At 50.7% G+C, this 23,077-nt stretch overlaps 1 pseudogene; it reads right to left on the bottom strand.

Annotated features, from left to right (window-relative positions):
- Positions 1 to 3,837: 3,837 nt before the first annotated feature.
- LOC149357928 (uncharacterized) lies at positions 3,838 to 18,735 on the bottom strand (annotated as a pseudogene).
- Positions 18,736 to 23,077: the final 4,342 nt, after the last annotated feature.

Raw genomic sequence — 23,077 nt, 5'->3', positions numbered from 1 at the left:
CGTGGTGGGCAATTCGATATTCGAAGGACCCCTGCTCTGCCTTCGTTATCTCGCTAAGGAACCGGTAATCACACGTTTTTCAAGGAACGTGTCTCTCTTGTCCAACGTTTTACTACTTTTATTCGTGAAAATGACGCGCTCGACACGAGACATCAACGGTAGCAGCCTAATCGTGCGCGCTGGAAGGCATGCGCATATTTACAGGCGACTGCTACAGGGACAGAGCAATAACACTGCACGTGAGTGCCCCACATATGGGCGAGGAACTAATACACTTATCAATGCTCGCAGTAGCACGGTTCAAAACATAGGAGAACAAACTCCACCACAACGGCGCGGCGCACAACACGCACGATGACCTAAACCACCTTCCGAAGCGGCTGCGAATGCAAGGCGACTTGGTCTCCGCCCAGCCCCAGACGTCGGTGATTAGCCACTGGCTTCGCCGCCAGACGAGACGCCGTACGGCCCGGCGTCGATGCTTTCAGTTTCAGCTTTAACCCGTTCGCAAACAAGACGATCACCCACATCGGCCGGGCAGCGGACGCTCCCTAGAAACCACGTTAACGGGCGGCAAGCCGCGCGCCACGGAAGGCGAAGCAGCCGAAACGCGAAGGCAACAGCCGCCACGCAGCGACACGAATCCGACATACCGGGCACGAGCGCTAGCGTATACCGCGCCGTTAAGCCATCGGACTGTCAATGAACCATGCGCAACTCATAGGCTATCGAGCCCGCGCAGCGCTGTACTGCGCTTCACGGACACGACGCCATTACTCCGACACTCACTCGCGCGAATGCCCGATGGCCGCCAAACAAGATATCTCGAAAGACTATTTTTTTTTTTCACTCCGAGAAATATTTGCCCCTCGTAAAGTCACAGCACCGGTTAACTCTCAAATCAATGAAACGATACAGTAATACAAAAGAACACTACCTTTTTCGAACTAGGGCCTCGCCGTGGAACGATCCGTTAGCGTCTGGACTCGCACTTGCGTTTGAAGCGCCACCGATGCGTGTACTGTGGGCTAAAAAGATGCTAAAATTGGAATTGTAACTTTAATTTTTGCCTTATTAGTTTTTTATTTTGTAGCATGACATTTAGCATTAAAATATTACCCAAAAATTCTATTGCAGTCAATCCTGCAAAGAATGGAGAGATAACAAGCGTGACTGAGCGGTGCCATAACTGCCACTGACTTCAGTGAGTGGCGCCATCCCCTCGCTACCTCTATAAGTAGATAAGTTTTTTTGTTAGTATTTTGTCTCTATGGGTTCGACTGGGCGCCTTTGGCTGTATGGCGTTGATGTATGCGCTTTAACGTCCATTCGTACCGTGCTATGCATGAAACTTTTGTGGACGGACCTTCCCATTCCTTCTTTTTCCTGGAGAGCTCAAGGCGACGCTTTTTCGAACGGTCACACGCGGTCTCATCACAGAGTTCGCTCGCGCGGGCGGCGCTTGCCAACGTTTCGTGTGAGCCTGCTCCGCGCGTTTGTGGCATGATCGCTGCGATTCTCGCGGCAATCGAAGATACGCACTGACTCTCTTTTCATTCAGGGTGCGGAGACGCGCCAAGCGTCTCCGCAGCGTCATGTTTGATTGAGGCTGCCGTTCGCTGCAAAGATGTAATTTTCATCCTTTTCGGCGATTTCGCACCGAGCGATATATGTGTACTTTGGTAACTCCCCGGTGGTACGCTTGCTGCCGTGAGTTCCGCGGTGGCGAACTCACAGGCCGCTGGCACGGCGACACGTTCTCCTGTCCGCGCGGCACTTGCTACGATAGCCGCGCTGATGCTGGAGCTCTTACTGCCGCTTTACGAATACCGGCGCATGAGTGCGATTTTAGGAGCGTACGCCGAGCTACGACAATCGCTGATGTGTCGGTCGCGATTGTTCTTGGCGAAGTGCTTTGATAGCTGGACCCCTGATTTGCAAATGAATGCCGCAGCTTCCACATGAGCGCCAACATACAGCGAGGTAGAATATAGGGTGGTGGTGGCGATGTAACACGTTTTTTAAAACAGCCTTTACGTTAGGCATTTGATAGGCCCTGTGCTAAGGTGACGAGGGCGCGTTGCAGGTTCAGGTCCCGAGAGGCGAGCCAGATGGGCCACGGTGGGGGTGGGTGAAAAGGATAGACGGGAGACTCGAAGGCCGAGTGGCACTGTCTAAGGCAGTGTCCTATCAGATAAAAAAGGAAGGGAGTATCTCGGGGGCTGTCCTTCACCGCACGCTGATTTCACGTGAAGTTTACGGCATGGTTAACGGTGAAACACCTAATTGCTTTAAAAGTGTTATTTCAAGGATAATTAAAGGCGGTTAGCGGCTTGGTGCATCCGAAGTGCTTTGCCCGTAGCATTCCGCTACAGTGAACCCTGCCGCCGTGGCTTACTTCCCCTTGCTGTATTCCCGCCCACATGAATCTCTATACCTTTTGCAACCACTCCTTATATGGAGCGGTTTCCTTGAGTCGGAGAACCAAGAAGACCATCTCTGAACCGCAGCGCCTTCGGCACCATTGCAGCATTGAGTTTATGCTGGAAATAAACTGATTTCCTCTCGCCTCGTGCTGCGCTGGTGGGTCGTGTGTTGTGGGATGCCTTAATGGAGAGTTCTAGCACTCCTGCAACCGTAAAGGGGGGTGCAGACGAGCCCTGACAATGCCATGTCTCGTGTCACGTGACCACGCATCCGCGAGTCTCGTGCATATTTGGTGCGCGAGTACACTATACAGGAACGCGGCAAACAATCCGCGCTTACTCCCCCCTCCAGCGTACTTGTGCTGTTCGCGCGGCGCGGAAAGCTGCTTCCGAGAGTTTCAATACGGACGCCGAGCGAAAACTTCGTCTCATTGCTCTGGCATTTGTCACTTAAATGTCCGAGGACGACGGGGAAGCTTTCGCGACTAAAAAGCGGAATGTCGGACAAAGCCGTGGTTGGAGAAAAAGCGTTAGGGTGTTCAGAATCTGCTGGGCGAGGACCTTTTTGAATGCGACCAGGTAGGGTACCGTAGGTTCCTGCGGCCGAATCCGGAGCAGTTTTACAAGATCATGGCTCTGCTGCGACATCGAAATGAGCGGCGGCACACTATATTATGCGGGCATCCGCGCCGGCTAAGACGAGATTAGAAGAGACGCTTCGTTTTCTTGCATCAGGTGAGTTGCTTCACCACTTTGCAAAAAGCAATTAAAGTAGAACCAGGCTTTAAAAGAGATCACAGCCTGCTGTTGCGGCTTTTAGCGCGGCATTTTTAAGAATTGGGGGGGGGGGGGAAGAGGGTCACCTATGGGCCATTTACACTTGCGAGTCGCTGGGGTTGCGCGACCGCAATTTCGGTCGAAAGGCGACAGTCGCAGGACATTCACGCGCCCCTAGATTTTGTAGTTTTGCTCTGCGAGTCGCCCACGGCTAACCTATCAGCTGTGCAGTGGAAGTGAACGGAAGCTTGCTCCGGCAGCGGTAAAGATCGACAACTCTCGATCCGAACGAGTCCAATTCATTCGGGGAAGCGACCTGCTGGTCGCTTCCCCGCTGCTTGCGTGCGTGCTGCGGGCTGCTTGCATGCAGCCAGCGCAGCCAGGCCGCTCCCTTGATGGAAGCGACAGAGGGTCGCAAGCCCTTCGTGAATCGCAAGAGGGCCTTTAGCCGGCAACTGTTAACTGCATTTTCCTCTTTCTTTCCTTTGTGGCCAGGACAAACGCAGTAACCCCTTCAGTGCAGTAACTAACCAGTCGAAGTAGCCAAATTCTCTCCAGCCACAACGCCGAGGGTAATAGCGTTTCCGAAACATTCGCGCAGAATGTTCTCTGTCATCTTTAAGAAATGCTTCGGCTAGCGTTTCTTTAAGGCTGCGCTGCGCTGGACCATCAGGTCTTCCTCCTCGGAGGCCCCCGGGTGGCCGAGGTGGTTGGTCAGCGCGGTGCGGGAGGTGAGGCTCCTGAGCTGCAGTCTCCTGTCCAGATGTGGGCCAACTTGGAGCCACTGTTGCGTAGGCTGCGTGTGGGAGCGCTCCACTTCACTTGCCGTCTTGCAGCCGGTGTCTCGAGCGGCTGTGTTCAAGAATTTCAAAGGCTCAGTTCAACGCTGACTCTCAGGTAATTCTTTAGCAGGGAAAGCAGCGCGAAAAACAATGAGCGCAAACGCAGTGCATGCAAGGTTTTGCAGTCTAACTGCATCATCAGTACCAGAATACGGAAGTTGCACCTGTACTACATATACAGTGTCAGCCGACATTTTATTGCGAGAGAATTTAGGTTGTTACCCGAAAATTTTGTGCCTTCTGTGTCAAGAAATACTCTGTTTGGTCGAGATGGAGATGGCGTCACTAGCATCGCCAAATTTTAAGATGTCAAGGAGCCCCAAAATTTTGGGTTGGCCCACCCCCAAAATTTCAACGGTGGGTGACCTAAGAGCTCAGAGTACGCAGAAAAGGTGAATAAAGAGATTGAAACAGTTAGAAACAGTGTAGGCAGTCAATGCACCTAACCTAACTACAAACAGTGTAGGCAGTCAATGCACCTAACCCGGCATAAGAACCCGTGTACTGCATCATGTGGCTATCGCATTATTTCAATAAGAATTGCTTAATAAGTCCCATAATTTTTCAAAAGCTTCGTACTAAACAAACCAGGAAAAAATTAACTCTTCAGTGATCAATCTTGATTTGTGATTCCTTGCAGAATCCAATAACGCCACGGACGAGTAGAACCGCCGCTTGCCAGTGTAAACTTCGCCTCTGCCCTGGCTGCTTTTCGTCACTCGCAATTTTGTTGCGAAAGCAACACTACGCTATTCGCCGAGAAATTTCGCAAAGCCGAGGAAAGGCCATACTGCGCATGCCCGAGGAGTAGTGACGTCACACGGTGCACAGCTGGCGCGACGCCGCCGACGCTGCGCGGATGACTCAGAGGGGCCGCCGCCGCGCTCGCCAGTTATGTATGCGCAGTAGTGCCCCCGCCCCCCAGCTGTGCGTAGTGACGTCACTTGTTCCTCGCGCATGCGCAGTGTGGTCGAGCAAGAGCACGCGAAACGGCGAGACTGTGGGCAATGTAACTCACGCAACAATACATGTATATGGCTGCGCGTGGATGTTGCGTTCGCAATCCTCCAGGTTTAACCAAAGCTAAACCACAGCCAATTTCTACACCTTCATTTCGAAACGTCCGGCGCTTATTTCCAAACAGCGCCTTCAAGAATGCTGCGCAGGGATTCGTAACAAAAGTAAAATGCATAACACGGTCAAGTTCGAAAGCTCGCATAGCCGGATCGTTTCAGTTAGAAAATAGTTACGTACCGGCTTTGTACGGGACCGACTCGGGATGTCGCACCTCCATATCCGCGGCGATCTTATTCCACAACCTGTTTCTTAGCACAAAGTTGAGCTGGTCAGCGTGTTCAAGGTTCCATATCGGTTGACAGCTGTCAAGCAGCACTAACAGCGTGACGGTCGCTTCGTCGCTGAGGGCTGTCCTTCCTGTTTCACTCATTATAAGCAAAAACAACGATCAAACAAGGCGCACACGCACAAACACACACAAGCACGACGCAGTGGAGGAAACACTTTAGCTGTCCGGAAAGACGACACCTCCGTTCCACAACCCATAGCTGCAGACTCACAGAATGAACATCTTGCAGCCGCCGTTAAGATCATGAACCTTCACAGTGATCGTCGGGTCCATACCCCCGCGAATCACCTTTGACATCGACCGCCTACAGGATTTCGTACGCAGTACCCCTGCACCGCACATCCTAACGGGATACTTCATCGCACTCCGTCCTGCTTAAGAAGGCATCAGATCAACAGCCAGAGAACGAGTTATTTCACAGCGATCACCTACCTACGTACGTTGTGGTTGGTGGTGCCTTCTTTAGGTCCCCGGAGGCGTACGGTACGCTACACGAATTGAGAAGTTTTTCCTGACGCAGTAGAAAGACTGGAGCTCTCAAACCCCGATTGTGAAAACTGTGGCACGTGCTAAAACGTCCAGCAGTAAGGTTATGACTCTACTAAAAGTTTACTAAACAGCAGATGCTTAATATGGGTGACTTCGAGCTACTCGCCGCAGAGCAGAGCGAGGAACACGCGGAATGAATCATGGAGATGACATCAGCGTTGCCAGGCGCGCAGAGAAACATATTCAGCGCCGTTTGGACAAGCTGGCCGGGCGGGAATGACGATCCTTTTGCGCGAAGCTTGATTCCAGAAATCCTCTTTCTAAGGTATGGAGCATTGTACCTCATTGGGCATCCCGTGCCACTAAATTTTTCTGAGTGCTTAGCTGCAAATGCGAATATTTCTCGTCTCGACGCAGCAGAGGCTTTCTGTTTTAAGATAATTGCTCGATTAACAGCCATATCGGTGCCATTGTCTCTCCAAAGCTTCACCCCTTCACCTAACACTGCTCTCCTTGACGAACCATTCACTATGGATGGATTCCAAGCGGCTGTGGCAACAACCAAAAAATATCCTTCCCAGGGCTGGAGGGTGTAAGCTACACTGCCCCTTTTCACCTCAGAAGTAAGGCCAAAGTTCAGCTGCTCGAAGTTTATAACATCTCCTGGGAGTCCGGCTGCCTTGAAAGGTATTGGAAGCGTGCGCGTGTCGTACCTGTCCTCAAGCCTGGAAAACAATCAACTGACTTAAACGTATTGCGCTTCTAAGCTGTGCCAGAAAACTGATGGAGGAAATGGCACACTCCCGCCTTACCTTTGCTCTGACGAGCAGGGGAATTTACCCCCCGACAATGTTTGGTTTCCAAAAAGACGCACCAGCATTGACAACGTTATGGCCCTTACGATTTGTGTAAAACGCAGCAAAGCAGAGCGGTCTATGACCATTGCTGTGTTTCTTGACGTGAAGAGAGCCTTTGATAACATCACACATGACTCAATGAGGCAATTCATTCAGCCTTACAATCAGTTGATATTGGTGGACGATTGTACAACTGGTTGTGTGACTGTCTGCACGAAAGATCGATTTTCACGTCAAGAAATGAAGGTTACACAGCTGTGCATCAAATTTCTTGCGGAGTACCTCGGGGGCGATTTAATTCCACTCTTTTCAATATCTCCCTTGTTGGCTTGGAAAAATGCTTGCCACCTACAGTTGAAACCTCCCTCTACGCTGATGACACCTGTGTTTAGCGTTCCGGACGGAATAGGCGCATTGTGAATGCCCGACTACAGAGGGCAATAGGTTGCATCGAATCATTTTTAAGTAAGCGCAGTCTCGCCATGTCGCCAGATAAAAGCTCGACAATTTCATTTTCGAGGCGCGGTTTTGCGTGTTACGTGCTGAAAGTTGCTGGTACCCCAGTACCACACCTCACATGCTATAAATTGCAAGGGGTGACATTTGACAGGTCACTGTCTTGGTCCCCACATGTACAACAGCTAAAAATCAAGCTCCGCTCGTACGCCTCTACCCTTCGTGTGCTCTCCACCACCATAAGAGGCTGTTCTACACCTTCATTGCTACGGCCGTAAGGAGCGTTCTGTGAAGGCCTTGTGCGCTACAGTCAGGGTACAGTCAGGGTACAGTCAGGCTAGAGTCAGGGCTCTTCAGGGTTGCTCTCAAACAGATACCAAACTCCTTGAAGCTATGCAAGCTAAAGTCTCGACCTGTCTCGGCCTTCCCAAGAATACCTCCACTGTGGGTACTCTAGCAGAGAGCAAACATCTAACTGTATCAGTACTGTTAGCCCAGGGGCTGCTTCGTGGCCAGGTGCTGTTTTTGGCTCGCGGACCTAACCATCCAATCGCAGAGTACTGCATAGATGAAGTTTCTGAGCTTCTCCCATCACAGTACCAGCACGCTGTCACAACCTCCTCCTTACCTTGGAGGTACGCTGCATTGCAAATCAAGATAACAGACCCTGTCATTAAAGAAAAAACAAACACCTGAAGTTCCCCCCCTTAAATACTTTGCTCTTGAGCACATTTATGGATTTTGCTGTGCGCACCGCTACATCTACACTGATGGCTCAGTTACGTCATTCTCATCAGCGATTGGGGTGTGGATTCTGTCAATGCGGAACACAATTTCAGGGACACTCAGTCATCGCACTTCGACTACTGCTATCTAGCTGGCTGCTCTGCGAGTAGCATTTACTTAAATTCCACAACAATGCCAAAAGCGTGGGTTAATTTCAGTGTCTCTGCGCTTCACTACAAGCGATAAAGTCCGAAGGAAGCCTTCCGGAGTAGATCGTCGACGACTTGAACAGATTAGACACCGAGTCCTGTGAGATAGTGTTGTGCTGCAGTGGATACCCGCTCACTGCGGCCTAAAGAGCAACGATCACGCTGATGATGCAGCGAGGTCGGCGCACGGCGACACCTCCTTGCTCCTACCCATACTGTTTTCTCGTAGTGATGGCGCGAGACTTCTGGCTACTAAATTCTGGCGGATGCAACGCTCTTTGTGATGTGATCCGCAGCTTCAATATAGACCCCTTCTTCGTATCGACCTAACTTGTGACCTCCGTATGCAGCACAATTTAAATAGACGTGATCGTAATTGCCTGCACCGAATTCGCCTGTACTGGTTTCATTAAAAAAATTCTATCTTCATGAAAATGGTGCATCAACTAGCCCTCTGTGCCTGGCATGTGGTGTGCGCGAGAATCTTCAACACTTGGTCTGCCGCTGCCAAATCTTTAATAACCATCGCAAGACACTCTTAAGTGCTTAAGGACTCCGTCTTGTCAGCCCCGTGCATCTGGAGCATGTCCTTGGACCCTGGAGTGATGCGGCTTCGGCTGCGCGAGGAACAAGCGCATTATTAGTTTTTCTTAGGGATACTGGTTTGGTGTACACCCTTTGATAATCAAGGGTGTCTGTGAGTTCGTGAGTGTTGAGTATGTAGAAGGCAGACCACGTTCCAGGCCTCACATGCGGCAATGCCATAGTATCCCAATCGACCAAGACGCTATGGTGGGAGGAGCGTGTGCAACGCGAAGTTGGTCGAGAGGCTTTGGGCTGTCGTGGGCGCGTCGCCATAAAAGTCATCCAAGAAGACATCGGCTGGTCCAACTCTGAAGCAAGCTGGGTTTCGAAGGGCGCTTGCGCATGATGGAAGTGGCAAGATGGGCCCGCCTCGTGCTCCGCTACACCGTCCCACAGATGTCCGAACTCAGTGGCGCAGACGCGTCTAAACGCTTGGACGCACGTTTTTTTTTTCAATCGCATCCAGGAGGACAGTGAGTTTATATGGACCGAGGCTGTGAAGGCGCGGGTCAAGGGTGAGGAGATTTCCGAGGGGCAGAGGTCTGTGCAATGTAAACCGAAGCTGCAGGGGTGTACGCCACACACGACAGCCATTACGGTGACAAGCCTGTTCGAAAACAGCGGCGTGAGCGGCCTGCTCTTCGAGGCGCGCGCAGGTGCACTACGGACGCTTGTGCACCGCCAACGCTAGGATGCAAGCCCGGAGGTGCAAGCTGCCCTCTGCCGCACGTGCAGGGAGAAGGATTCTGACCGCGTGGCTGCCTAATGGGCCAGGTAGCGGAAAGGAGCAAAGGGGGGGGGGGGGGCACCGACGCCGTGATCACGGACAGCGTGATAAAGGGGACACAGAAGTTTTTGCTGTTAAGGAGCCCATTTGGTGCCAGTCGACAGGCCCGGCCGTACATTTCTTTCTTTCATTTTCTTCCTTCGCACGGCATTTGCACATATGCCGGGATAGCGGAGACAAAATTCGTCTTGAGAGCAGTCACGAACCATCCGTTTCCTCTTTTGGCGCTATTCGGAGCCTCAAATTCCAACCTAACCTCATTGGAACATGAGGCATCAGGGGCCGGGTGGATGAACAATTTACTGTCGGAGTAAATTTGCCCCAATAATTTAAGGGCGACCATTTGGGTTGATGCGGAACAAATGCGCTAGCATTCTCTTCTGCTCTTGATTCTAATCCGGTTCTGCGTCTATTTCCATTCTATTGCGACTCCAATCGCTTCTTTTATTAATTTTTGCTGCACCCACCCTTTTCTTTTTGATATGAGTGGATTCATTTCTAGTTCGGTGTCTCCCTCCTTCCGCTACAAGCGGAGAGGGAGACGAGAGTGGGAGACGGTTGGCAGGTGCAATGTGCGGCACGTGAGGCCACCTGCCAGGTGTGATAACGATGGCCGCTGGGTTTTTGGTCCTTAGAGGATTCTAGTAAAACACTCTCCGGGGCATGTTGGTTCATATAGCTGGCAAGAATAAAAGCGCAACAAGACGACACAAAGAAGGAGGAAAAACGACAGGAAGCGCCTGTCCTGTCCTTTTTCCTCCTTCTTTGTGTCGTCTTGTTGCGCTTTTATTCTTGCCAGCTTAGATGCTTCTAGTTAATTAACGCACCAACAAAATGTGCAGTGAACAATCGCGTAGCAGAATGCAGCACTCAGGCTTTCGCCTTTCAGCACTTTAGCCGCTAAAGTTCCTCGTAATTTTTTGCTCCTTAGAGGCTTCTAGTCCATCGCATAGAAGCAAAATTTGGAAAACGTGACAAAGTTTTCTCGATAGTCCAATTAGATTCCTCTCTAGCAGTAGCCACCCAAATATCTGTTTCCTGTCTGCGTCTCTCAAGGCGTGAAACATGGTGGCGTTCTTCAAAGCAGAAGCCCCTCACTTCACGACGAATTCGCTTGCGTTCGCTCGTTGGGCGTTGTGCTGACAAAAAAAAAACTATTGGTGAATTAAGCTTTCCCTGTATTTCATTCTGTCTTCACATAGAAGTTTTACAGCGGCACTGCTAAGCTCCCGTTCCTTGTCTTTAGCGGTGTTGGCGCTTCCTGTTAGAGGATGAAGTTAAGGAAAGACGATAGAGGGAAAGTGAAAGGAGTGAAAGAGGTAGGCGTTAGGAGGGAAAGAGCAAGGCGCTGACCTATCCTGTAAGAGGATGAGGTGGAAGTCTTCAAGATGAAGAAGAAGGAGCAAGAGGTGAGAAGAAGCGAAAATGGGTTCGTTAGGTGCAGCGGCCACGACCGACAGCGTTCCCCGCACGTAGGTCACGTTGGCTGTTTGTTCGAGGCATCTGATTGGTTGAACTGCGTGCGCCCAAGTTGGCCACACTGGTGAAAGAAATTCTTGCTAGGGCCGATATCCTGGCCTGCAGTATTGTGGAATAAAATAAATAAGACTAGGCAGGAATAGGGGAAAAGAGGACCATCGCAAAACCGCCTTAGTGAGGACAGAATGAAATACATAGCAGTCCTAACGCACCATTCGCTTTTCCTAAACCGATGCTCAGCGAGCGAAGGCAGGCGATTTCGTCGTGAAGCAAATGTAAACTGTACTAGAAAGCGAAAATGTAAGGAAGGCCATGTCGCGAAAGGGGCCAGCTTGTGACAGCCAAAAAAGTGCTGCTTGGGATCGCTAGACATATACCACAATGTTAGAGGAAATTATGTCACTTTTTTCTCAATTTACTCCTGGGCTACATTTACCCCGGTAGTGCAACCAGTCCGAGCTTTCCCTCACACCGAGGTGCGTCCACAAAGACATGCACGAAGCAGAAGACGAGTCTGAAGACTCCCAACCGAGGTGGATGGTCAACGAGGCCGGCTGACCTCAAAATATTGAAAAAGTGGGAATCCCCAAGTTGGGGAACCGTAGGAATGCGGACGCTTTAAAAACACGCATACCGTCTTGCCAAATGTAACCAGTCTTCGTGGTTTGCTTCCCACTCGTATGGCAGAGCGCTCACGGCTTCCCTAAACATCAAAAGGTCTCGAAAGGTGCAAACAAGGGTTCTTTTTACCTTACAGAGATTTAGAGCGTCAGGGGTGCATGGCGCGAGTGGTCCACTATACGAGTGAGAAGCAAACCATGCAACCTGGCTACGGTTCGCAAAGACGGTGCCAGTATGTGCGAAAAAAGGGCTGGCAGTGCCGGCAAATGAGAGAAGCAGATATATGTGGAGGTGCTGTCGGGCGTGCAGAATTCGACGACAGACTTCTTCCACCGAAATAGACGGCCCTGAGACCAAGCCAGCCGTGATGACCAACTGGGACTGACGCTGCAGCCCAGCGCATCTGGACAGCCTGTGGTGAGCGGGACGACCTGTAGTGGGGCAACCCAGTCGGTTGCTTTGAAGCGAACATACGAAAGGCGCGAAAGTCGCATGCAATGGAGCGGCCAGCACGGCCGCATGCATGCAACCGCGCTACTCGCTCCGTTCTTAGTTGAGCACACCCGCTGCCATCACGCGACTTGAGATCGCCTCGAATGCGCTGCAGAAAGTTGACATTTATTGAGCGAGAAATTTTATGCGGAAGAAGCTGCGTACACGGAGTAGCGAACCGTCTGGGGACCTCTCGTGGGAAATCATAGAGAGCAAGGTTAGAGTACACGCGGAGGAAAAATAAATATGGCAGACTATTCCACTTTCACTGCGCATTTCTACTACATATAAGAATTAAAAACTCCATGAACATAATGCAAACTTTAGGGTCTCAAAAATTGGTTATTATTAGCATACTCCTTCTGCGGCAGGTAGATTGGGGCAGGTAGCACTTTCGAACATCAGCTTCATGGAACAGTTCTTTTATCAAAAGAAGTTGGTTCCGAAAGGCGGGAGCTGTAAAGTAAAATCAGTTTTACATAACTAGTTCCTATTTAACCTAAGAAAATTTTGCAGTTATGAGAGAATATTTAAATGCTAAAAATAATATAGAACAGGATAAACAATTCCATTAACAGGTACTAAATAATACACCAGTAAAGTAAGCGTCTGTCGTATAAGGTATACTTTGGTAATATTGTTACGGAGAGGCCTATACAAAGAACTGTGCTGCGCTGGGTGGAATTCAACGACCTGATGCTTGAACGCTCGCGCACACATACTCTCAGCATCGTCGTCGTCGAGAGCACACTTCCTCGTCGACTAGGCCACAAATGTTAAAAAAAATTAAAAAAGGAGCCACGTGTGCGTTATGAAGACACGGACGAACACGTAACACATATGCGACGTACACTGCGCATATTCGAGTCACCATCGGAAGTATAATATCAATGCCAGAGTTCTTTAGAATCGGCTGTATCAATATTCCCAGTAAGACCTCACCCGCCGATGATCCTCCGGAGAAACACGCTCCGCTGTGAATGGAAATAGGGCCGAGCGCGCACGTCATTCTATCAGTTTTGACTTCAGTTACGTCGTCAGTCCTAATCAAAAGTTCACCTGCTGATTGCCAAGAAAGGTGCTCAGCTAGATCGCCCGAGTGGCAGCTGGGCTGTGATAATGTGCACTGCGGTGCCACATGACCCGGAAGGGCCTTCCCCATGTGGGCCTGGGGGTGGTTGCTCTCGCGCGGTGCGTGATCGCTCTCACTATGGTCATAGTCCTTCAAAACTTTTATGATCATGAAAATTCTCCGTAGCGCTACGGGAGAGCTTCATATGTACACCACGCCTTCCGCGAGGCGGCGCTAAGTGTCCTGTAGGCGTATAGTTACTGCATATGCTACCAAAGGTAGCAGAGTTGCGCGTCTGTTTTCAAAACGCTGCTCGCGACTCCATTAGAAGAGCGCCATCACGTGGTGTCCAAGCAACCATGTACTGCGGAGAAGGCGACGCTCGGGACACTTTTTGTAATTCCCGACGCTGCCGCTGCAGCGAACTGTATTGACAGCCGGCCAAGTTCGAAGCGTATGCTCTATTGAACCACTGTTTACGTTCGCTGCTGTAGGGTGTCTAGCGTGCGTTGCTCTCGCGTTTTTTGTTGTTGCTAAAAGTTGTATTCAGGTTTCTGTACCGACAACAGGCTGGACTTGCGGCTTTGTGCTTTTTCGTGTACGCTTTTGAAACGCTAAAATAAAGCTCTGCTTTGCGTATTTATCTCTGTTGGCATAAAACCTGAATGGGAAACAATTTTTAAGCGAGGGAAAATATGTTTAGGCATCTGATTGTTCACTTCAGATGATAACGTTCATCCTGTTTCGAGTAAACTGTATTCTGGATTTTATACTGTCCTTTTTATAGTTCCGGCTCAGAAATTTTTGCAGGAGTTTCGGATTGAGTAAAGGGGACTGTAAGTAGGTTTATTATCGCAGGTCCGGTGATTAAATGTTGCCGGAAAGGTGAATGAATGCTACATTTGCACGGCGTGTTTAGAATAATGAGTCTGCCCTTAAGTTATCAAGTAAATTGTCCGCGGAGGGCGACTGTGGGAATCGCCTTCTGCCGCCGCTCACGGCGCGCGCTAGAAAGAGCAGCGCTTTTTCTTGACTACATTTTTTTTTACTGGGTTACGCAGTCAGATGTTTCGATGCTCTTTGCTTGCGATCAAGCGAAAAAGTGGTTTAAAAATCTTGGAAAAGCGCCCACGGTCGGTCGGCGATGCGCTAGGCATGTCGCCTGCAGAAACGGAGTGCAGCTTCTACGCATAACTTTGGTTGCTTGACAGGCAAGATGGCGGATCTACGCGCAACTCTGCTACCTTTGGTAGCATATTGTCACGGAACCAAGGGAGGAGACACCGTTCGCCAGCAGCGCTAACAGAATCAGCCCTCAGGGCGCGTGAGCCAACTCTCACCTCTTTGTCTTCTGGGGCCACCTGGTGGCATTATTCCCCCTCCCGAAAAAAAGAAAGGGGATACGGAAAACCACTACGACGCCACGAGATAACTGAAGGAATTAGGGGAACAACAATCGAATGGGCCGAATGACAGGGGGAGAACGGGCCTCTGCGAAAAAAACAAAAACCGAAACTGTGCAAGCACTGTCAGTGCGTGATAAAAGGGCTTCATACGCAGTACGTGCACTACTTCTGGCTGGGGTCGACGGCGCGCACTGTGCACAGAACCGTCGGGCAGAACTTCATAAGTCACATCTGTTATGCGACGCAACACTCTGTAGGGGCCGAAGTAGCGGCATAGGAGTTTTTCCGACATGCCTGGGCGACGGACAGGGGTCCACACGCACACTTGGTCGTCCGGTTGGTACTCGACGTGGCGGTGTCGCTGGTTGTAGCGGCGTGCATCTGAGCCCTGTTTCCTCCTGATGTGCATGCGGGCGAGTTGGCGGGATTCCTCCGCGTTTTTGGAGGAATTCTTCGGCGTGTGGCGTGAGCGCCCGGTCGTCAGCAGTGCATGGAAACAAGGCATCCAACATGGTGTGCACATCGCGCCCATAAACAAGGCGAAATGGCGTAAAGTGAGTGGTTCCTTGTACTGACGTATTGTACGCGAAAGTCACGTATGGAAGGATCTCGTCCCAAGTCTTATGATGGACGTCTACGTACATAGCGAGCATGTTTGCTATAGTTTTGTTGAGTCTCTCGGTGAGCCCATTGGACTGCGGTGGTAGGCAGTAGTCTTGCGATGGCTGGTATACCTCTAACTTGAATACCTCGTGCATGAGCTGCGCTGTGAAAGCCGTTCCCCGATCGGTGATTACGCTGGACGGGACGCCGTGTCGCAGAACAATGCGATGCATGAAGAACTGCTCAATTTAAGACGATGTGCCACGCGGCACCGCTTTGGTTTCGGCATAGCGTGTCAGGTAGTCTGTGGCGACAATTATCCACTTATTGCCGGCCAACGGTAGGGGGAATGGGCCGAGAAGATTCATGCCGACTTGGTCAAAGGGCGTACGAGGAGGTGCAACTGGTTGGAGTAAACCCGCAGGCTTGAGGGGAGGTGACTTGCGGCGCTGGCACTCACGGCAACCTCGGACGCAGCGGCGGATGGCGGCAGCAAGTTTAGGCCAATAATAGGCCTTGCGTACTCGAGCGAGAGTGCGTGTAAACCCCAAGTGACCAGAGGTGGGCTCGTCGTGAGACGCAAAAAGGATGTCGGCACGGAGGTCTGCCGGCACGGCGAGGAGATAGGCGCGGTCGCCGTGGCTCGAGTTTTTCTTGAACAGTATGCCATTGCGCATACAAAAAGAGGAGAGGTTCCGCCAAAACTCCCGGGGTATGGTAGCAGTGCGGCCCTCCAAATGGTCAATGACGGGTCGTAAGGTGATGTCATCTCGCTGCCTCGCCATTACGTCGGAATCGCTGACCACTCCAAGGAAACGACTGTCGTCCTCTATGCTGTCGTCAGCTAGGTCGACTGGTGCGCGGGAGAGCGTGTCGGCATCTTCGTGCTTGCGTCCAGATTTATAGGCTATGGTGTAGTCAAATTCCTGGAGGCGGAGGCTCCACCTTGCTAAGCGGCCTGATGGGTCCCGTAGATTGGCCAGCCAGCACAAGGAATGGTGGTCTGTGACGACTTTGAAATGGCGGCCGTAGAGGTAGGGTCGAAACTTCATTGTGGCCCACACAACCGCGAGGCACTCCTCCTCCGAGGTAGAGTAGTTAATTTCGGCGCGAGACAAAACGCGACTCGCATATGCAATCACGCGTTCCACGCCATCTTGGTGTTGGACTAAGACAGCACCCAGGCCGATGTTGCTGGCGTCTGTGTGGATCTCGGTGGCAGCCTACTCATCAAAGTGAGCAAGAACAGGGCTGCTGTGCAGGCGTCGGCGTAGCTCCGTGAAAGCCTCCTGTTGTTCGGTAGTCCACACGAACGGGGTATCGTCACGCGTCAAACGGGTCAGGGGTTCGACAATTTGGGAGACGGCGGCGATAAAGCGACGGTAGTAGGCGCACAGACCAAGGAAGCGTTTCAGCGCTTTCTTCGTGGTAGGCATCGGAAATTCGGCCACGGCGGCAGTTTTGTCGAGATCGGGTTGGACACCGGCGGCGCTCACAACGTGGCCTAGAAACTTCAGTTGTTCGTAGCCGAAGTGGCATTTTTCGGGCTTGAGCGTTAAATTGGCCGACCGAAGGGCATCTAATACAGTCCGCAGGCGTTTAAGATGTTCGTCAAAGGTTTCGGAGAATACGACCACGTCATCCAGGTAAACTAAACAAGTTTGCCATTTGAGGCCAGCGAGAACTGTGTCCATCATTCTCTGAAACGTTGCGGGCGCTGAACAGAGGCCTAATGGCAACACCTTAAATTCGTATAGACCGTCGGGAGTAATGAAGGCTGTTTTTTCCCGGTCCCGTTCATCAACTTCAATCTGCCAGTACCCGCTCTTTAAATCAATCGAGGAAAAATATTTGGCGCGGCGAAGGCGGTCGAGCGAGTCGTCTATGCGGGGCAGTGAGTATACGTCCTTTTTAGTTGTTGTGTTCAACTCCCTGTAATCGCCGCAAAAGCGCAGCGTTCCATCCTTCTTCTTAACTAAAACAACAGGCGATGACCACTGACTCTGAGATGGTTGAATAATACCGCCAGTGAGCATCTCCTTCACTTGTGTTTGGATGGCCTCGCGTTCTTTAGGTGAAATACGGTACGGCTGTTGGCGTATGGGACGGGCATCTTCACTCGTGATGATGCGGTGTTTCGTAATGGCTATCTGTTGAACTTTCGAAGAAGACGCAAAGCAGGCTGTGTATTGGTGTAGTAAGGTACGGAGAGCGCGGCGTTGAACCTGTGACAGCCCTGAGCTGATGTCAATGTGATCGAGATACATGTTCGGAGATTCCACGGCTGTGCACGCAAAACATTCAGAAACATCAGCTAATTGGTCGGCGAACGCGATCGCTGTGGCGCGGAAGAGGTGCCGAAGTTCGTGGGTGAAATTAGTAACCAGTAATTGGGTCCTACCATTGAGTATGTGGACGAGGCTTCGGGCCGTACAAATGCCGTGTGTCAGCAACATTGAAATATTGCCTTCGGCGGCTGCTGTTCCGTCACGGAGCCCGTCGAAGTCGACAGTAACAAAAACACTGGAGCGTGGCGGGATGAAAACACTCTCGGAGGAAACGCGAAGGGCGGAGCGACATGGGCGAGTGTGGGAAGTGCCATCGGCGTTGTCTGTCGAAAAAGTAACTGTGCGCTGGCGGAGATCGATGATGGCCCCATTTTCACGGAGAAAGTCAACGCCCATGATCAGGTCACGAGAACAATCACGGAGAACCAGGCAGCTCACAACGAACGTGGAGTTGCGGATCTGGACCCGAGCTGGACACTGGCCAAGCGGAGTGACGGTGTGGCCGCCAGCCGTGCGGATCTGCGTGCCAGACCATGGTGTCGTAACTTTTTTGAGGAGAGCTGCCAATTTGCCGCTTAAAATGGAAAAATCAGCTCCGGTGTCCAGCAGCGCTCTAATGTTGTGACCGTCAATGAGTACAGGTATGTCGAGTGAGAACCGGTCCTCATGCTCTGAAGCTGTGGGCGTCGATGTCGTCACGTTCCTGCCAGCCGATGTTCGCGTTGTGGGGAGGGGGGGGGGACTGTAGAGCGTCGAGTTCCAGCGACCCCGCCCCCGGAGTTCGCTGTCGTCAGTACCGGGGGGGTTGCGTACGAGGCCAGCGAAGAGTTGCTCTTTGACTCCACGCATTAAGTGGCGGAGCTTTTTGTCTTCCGACATAGCAGGGTCAGCTCTCCGGAACAGCCGCGTCATGTCTTCAACATACATGCTGACAGTCTCATTGGGCATCTGTATACGGGGCTGCAGAGCCCGCTGAGCTCGTTCCTGACGATCCACGCTGGTGTATGTCTCGAGCATACGACGGCGGAGCTCATGCCATGATGTTAGAACTTCTTCACGATTCTCGTACCAAGTACGAGCGCCGTCTTCCAGACTGAAGAAGACATTCCGAAGCTTAGCGGCGTCGTCCCACTGATTGAAAGATGCGACGCGTTCAAACTGCATGAGCCAGTCTTCCGCGTCCTCAAGCTGACTGCCGTGGTAGGGCTTCGGTACTCGTGGATTCTGAAGGGTGTAGAAATGAGTACCTTGCATGGCAGGTCGTGGGGCAGGCGCCGAAGTAGAATCCAGTGGCCCGTGCTCAGGGGGTGGTAGTCCTAGGTTGCGGCAACTGACTCGGTGCACTGGTGTGTCGACCGGCAGAGACGCGAGGTCCGCAGTGCGAGGAGGTGTGTGTGACATAGGCCAGGAAAGTACCCAGCACCTCCACCAAAAATATGTCACGGAACCAAGGCAGGAGACACCGTTCGCCAGCAGCGCTAACAGAATCAGCCCTCAGGGCGCGTGAGCCAACTCTCACCTCTTTGTCTTCTGGGGCCACCTGGTGGCAATATACAGTAACTCTATGTAGGGGTAGAGCAACGTTACTAGATTACATGGGCAGTTTGCGAACACCGCTGTAGTTCGGCGGCCAAACGTGGCCCCATTCGGCTCCTTTTCGTGAGGTGGCGCTTTCGGCGCAGTTGGCCCGCTCCGGCCGGTCTCTCGTCACACGAACTATCGCGATGAGACGAGATCGCCGTGTTTCAAGCGACTTTACGCGTGTAATTCCTGTTTAACGACGATATTTCCAAGATAGGGCACAGATATTATTCTGAATGTGCAACTACAGTGGCATTAAGTCTGCGCGAACGGTCCTGGGCGGCAGTGGTACGATCGGGATGTCTGAATCATTAGCTATTTCGATGAGACATCTGGTTCTTGGTCGGGTATAGTTTTTTGTTTCATTTGCTTCCTTGCAAACTAAATGACACTTTGCTTACGGCGAGCCACGACATGGTAAATGAGTCGCATGTTGCCGAAAATGTCGAAACCTAAGGCGAAGTACCATCGGTTTTGAAGCAAGACAGTCAACCATGCATATGTGCTTTTTAAAGGTAGATGCAGGACTACCAACCGTGAAACTTCGACGTCATTAAGGTCATAAAACGCGAAAAATGGCGGTAATAGCACAGGTCAGAATGAAAGCAGTTTATTCAATTCATATAGGAAAACAACATACATCTTAATGGCAGCCACTTTTAATGGGTCAAACAGTTACAAGAGACGTGCTAGACAAAAAGTGCATTTTTGTTGCAATAATAAAATTCAGTATCTGAGAAGTGAATGCCGACATGTGCTCAGCACTTGGAGGAAGGAAAATTTAGTGGAGAGGCCGTCACGTGACATTTTGTGAAGCCGGAAACAAGCTCGGCGCCATCTTGCTCCGGCGGGCTCTTCTGTTTACATTTCGCCGCCGCGCCGATTGCGCGCGCGTTTCAAATCCAACGAAGGAGCGTGCTACCGAATGGGAACAGGCCCCCGCGGGAGTGGCGCTTGGCTGCTTGCCAGTTTAGGGTGCCCTATGCTGGTGTTCGACAGCGGAAAAGTTAATAACGCGGAAATACCCGTGTGAGACAGGCGGCTACTTCCAGTTACTGCTTCGTACTGCGTCGTATTCGTGCTGTCTCCAACTGCTCGGCCCTGGTCACAATTAGTAGCAGCCGGGAAAAATGCTTATCTCAACTCTTGCAAGCGCGGGAAGTGACCTTCGCTTTCAATTACTGCGGTGACGCATCTTGACATGCAGTACCCGTCGCCACTTTTGGCTACGTTTTTTTTTTCTGGCGGCGGAGATTATAAGCCTCCCTGGCAGTGGCGTAGCCAGAAATTTTGTTTGGGGTGGGGCTCGTGTTGCAGCGCGGCCTCCTCATAGAATTTGCGGAGGGATCAAACGCAAAAATAATAACTGCATTGCCATTGAGAATGCCATTGTGCATTAGATAAAGCTCACTGTCTAGAACAGTGAAATATGTATTCTTTAAAATAAAAGAATGCATATTTGTATGTCTTAAAAATCGTGTTAACTGATACCAATGCTTCCATGTTTTTGCGTATTTACTAAGTAAACAAAATATCACGCGAAGTCTACAACTACATCAGTCCGAAACCAGCAAAGCAGTGCATGCCACTGATATGAAAAACGTAAAGGCTATGAAATGAGCTAGCAGCTAAGACAAATATTTTAATGAATCTTTGTCACTGAAGTGTGCACGTGTCTGCTTTCGATTCAGCAGTGAACAATGCTGCCATGCATGGCCACACCTCACCTTAGAGTTCAACCTGCCTTTTATTGCAGCTCTTGTCGCTGAATGTCGCAATCTGCCTCCATTGCGTATGTTTTGGAAGCTGGCAGTGTAAACAGTGCCTTCTGCTGCAGCAGTGAGGATTAAGCAAATTCTGGAGTATTTTTTTGCTGGTGTTGAATACCATACTTATTGTCATTGCATGTTTTCGTGCGGCTGGCCATGCAAGGAATGCTTTCTCATACAGCAGTGAGGATGGGCAAATATACTAAAAAGTTTGAGTTCTTGACCCTGAACACAAAATGTAGTATCATAACATGTTGTAATGGGGGCCGTACCAACAATGGCTTTTGATTCACAACTCCAAAAGCCACTCATAGAGGCGACAGAAACGGAGAGGGCCAAAGTGCATATAGTAGACGGCAGGGGAGGATTGATGGATGGGGGGGGGGGTCGCCCCCCTCCAAATGACTGAAATTTTACATAGGACAACTATTCTGAACACCTTTTTCTCAATGAAAAAATTTCAGAAAATATACGTTTAAAATGTGACTGCCCCCTCCGTAAATCCACCCTTTGTAGCATGGCAACATCGCATATGTTTCACATCCACAGATCTAGTATTGTGCATAATATATATGACCGTAGCTTTTCAGACTTCTAGAAGTTTAGGAGTCCCCAGTGGCTGCAGTATAAGTTTCATGGTGTTGTGCCTCATTTCAATGCTGTGTTTCATATTTAATGTGCAGAGCTGCAGCTGTACGCTCCGCTTTTCTCTACTTGGTGAAATACTAGCTTGTAATGTCATTGCATAGTAGCACACTTTACCTGTGATCGACAATACAGGCAATGAAAGTCGATTTGTTGTACGTAATGCATGCACCAAATTATTTTTCTTCAACATAACCACAGCCCCTTTTGTTGGGCTAGTTGGTGTGACATTGTGTTCAGGAAAGTAAAAACAGCATAAATTTTACACAAACCACACAGAAAGATGGACAGGACGGGCGCTGTCCGTCTTTCTGTGTGGTTTGTGTAAAATTTAGTGCTGTTTTTACTTTCCTGAACACACCACAGGCATCAATGAAATTCAGCGCACATGTGGATCCTCATTTCACTACGTACTTTTTACCACAAATAACACTATCACAGGACATGAGCACAATAAACACATGTAAGAAAAGGCCTCCAAATTCAGTTAGAGCATCGTCTTTTTCGCACTTCTTGACCATGACATCAGCTAGAAAAGCAATTGCAAACCTGCTACAGGAAACCGGTCTAAACATAGCGCGCGACCAAAAGCACAGAATTGGCCACGATATTGATACATGCATTCGAAGAGACAGAAGTAGTGTATGCACTAGGAGACAAAGAAGTTAGGCTCTCGCTCGCGCGCTCGGACCACTGAGGGACCGCCGCAGTTTTTTCGTCTCTGCTCCAGTGTTCGATTTCGCGTTGCACGCTGCAATATGAAGGAATACACTTGAGCCCGGCACGTCCCAGAGGCAAATAGCTCGCTAGACGCTTCAAACGGGCATGTAACAAAGTTTCTGTATTCTAAGAGCAAAACGGGCGCAGCTGATTCCTTTACAATATCGCTCTCCGCCCATGTCATGGCCCCCGCCGCTCAAACAAGCGCAATCGTCGAAAAACGAAAATTACAGTTATACCGACGTTAGTGACAATCGCTGGAGCGTTGCAAGAACACGCATAGCTAGCAACGAGGTATCACTGCCGATGTAAACGGGAGCGCGAATGGCACACACAGACTGCACGTACAGGACGCGAAACGTCCGCACAATGCACCGACGACCGCTCTAGCGCACGCCGTATTGAATCCCTGGTGAACGAACAGCGCGAATGCAGCGGCGGTCTCACGACGGCTTCGAGCAGTGACGCAGTAGACGAAATGCCCGTGCGATCGTGGTTGCCGAGCACGTTGAAATCAATGCACGCAACACCGAGAGTTTTGCAGCGAATTTCACCTGAGATATGAGTGAACGGCGCCACCGTCAGCCTATGAGCACGAACAAAAACAAACTTGAGCAGTTGAGGAAAGCACACCTACGTCGCACCGCAAATGCTACGCTGCGGCCGTCTGCTATCGCCCGGTTTGTAAACAGCAACTACGACGCCGTTGCTAAGCTGCCGGAGCAAGATGGCGTCCCAATGGAGAAAAAAACCACGTGATTTCCTGCACACTTTTCTCCCAGGGTGTTGCGTGGAAAGGGCCTCTCTTTTTTTCCTTCCTCCATGGCTCAGCACAACCCAAGCGAGCAAGGCTGCAATTCTCTAGCTCTTCCAGCACTTTC

This window comes from Amblyomma mixtum, chromosome 3, assembly GCF_055824585.1.
Source record: "Amblyomma mixtum isolate Tamu chromosome 3, ASM5582458v1, whole genome shotgun sequence".
NCBI classification, from domain to species: Eukaryota; Metazoa; Arthropoda; class Arachnida; order Ixodida; family Ixodidae; genus Amblyomma; species Amblyomma mixtum.
Note: the sequence above shows the minus strand (reverse complement) of the source record. Positions and strands in the feature narration are given on the sequence as shown.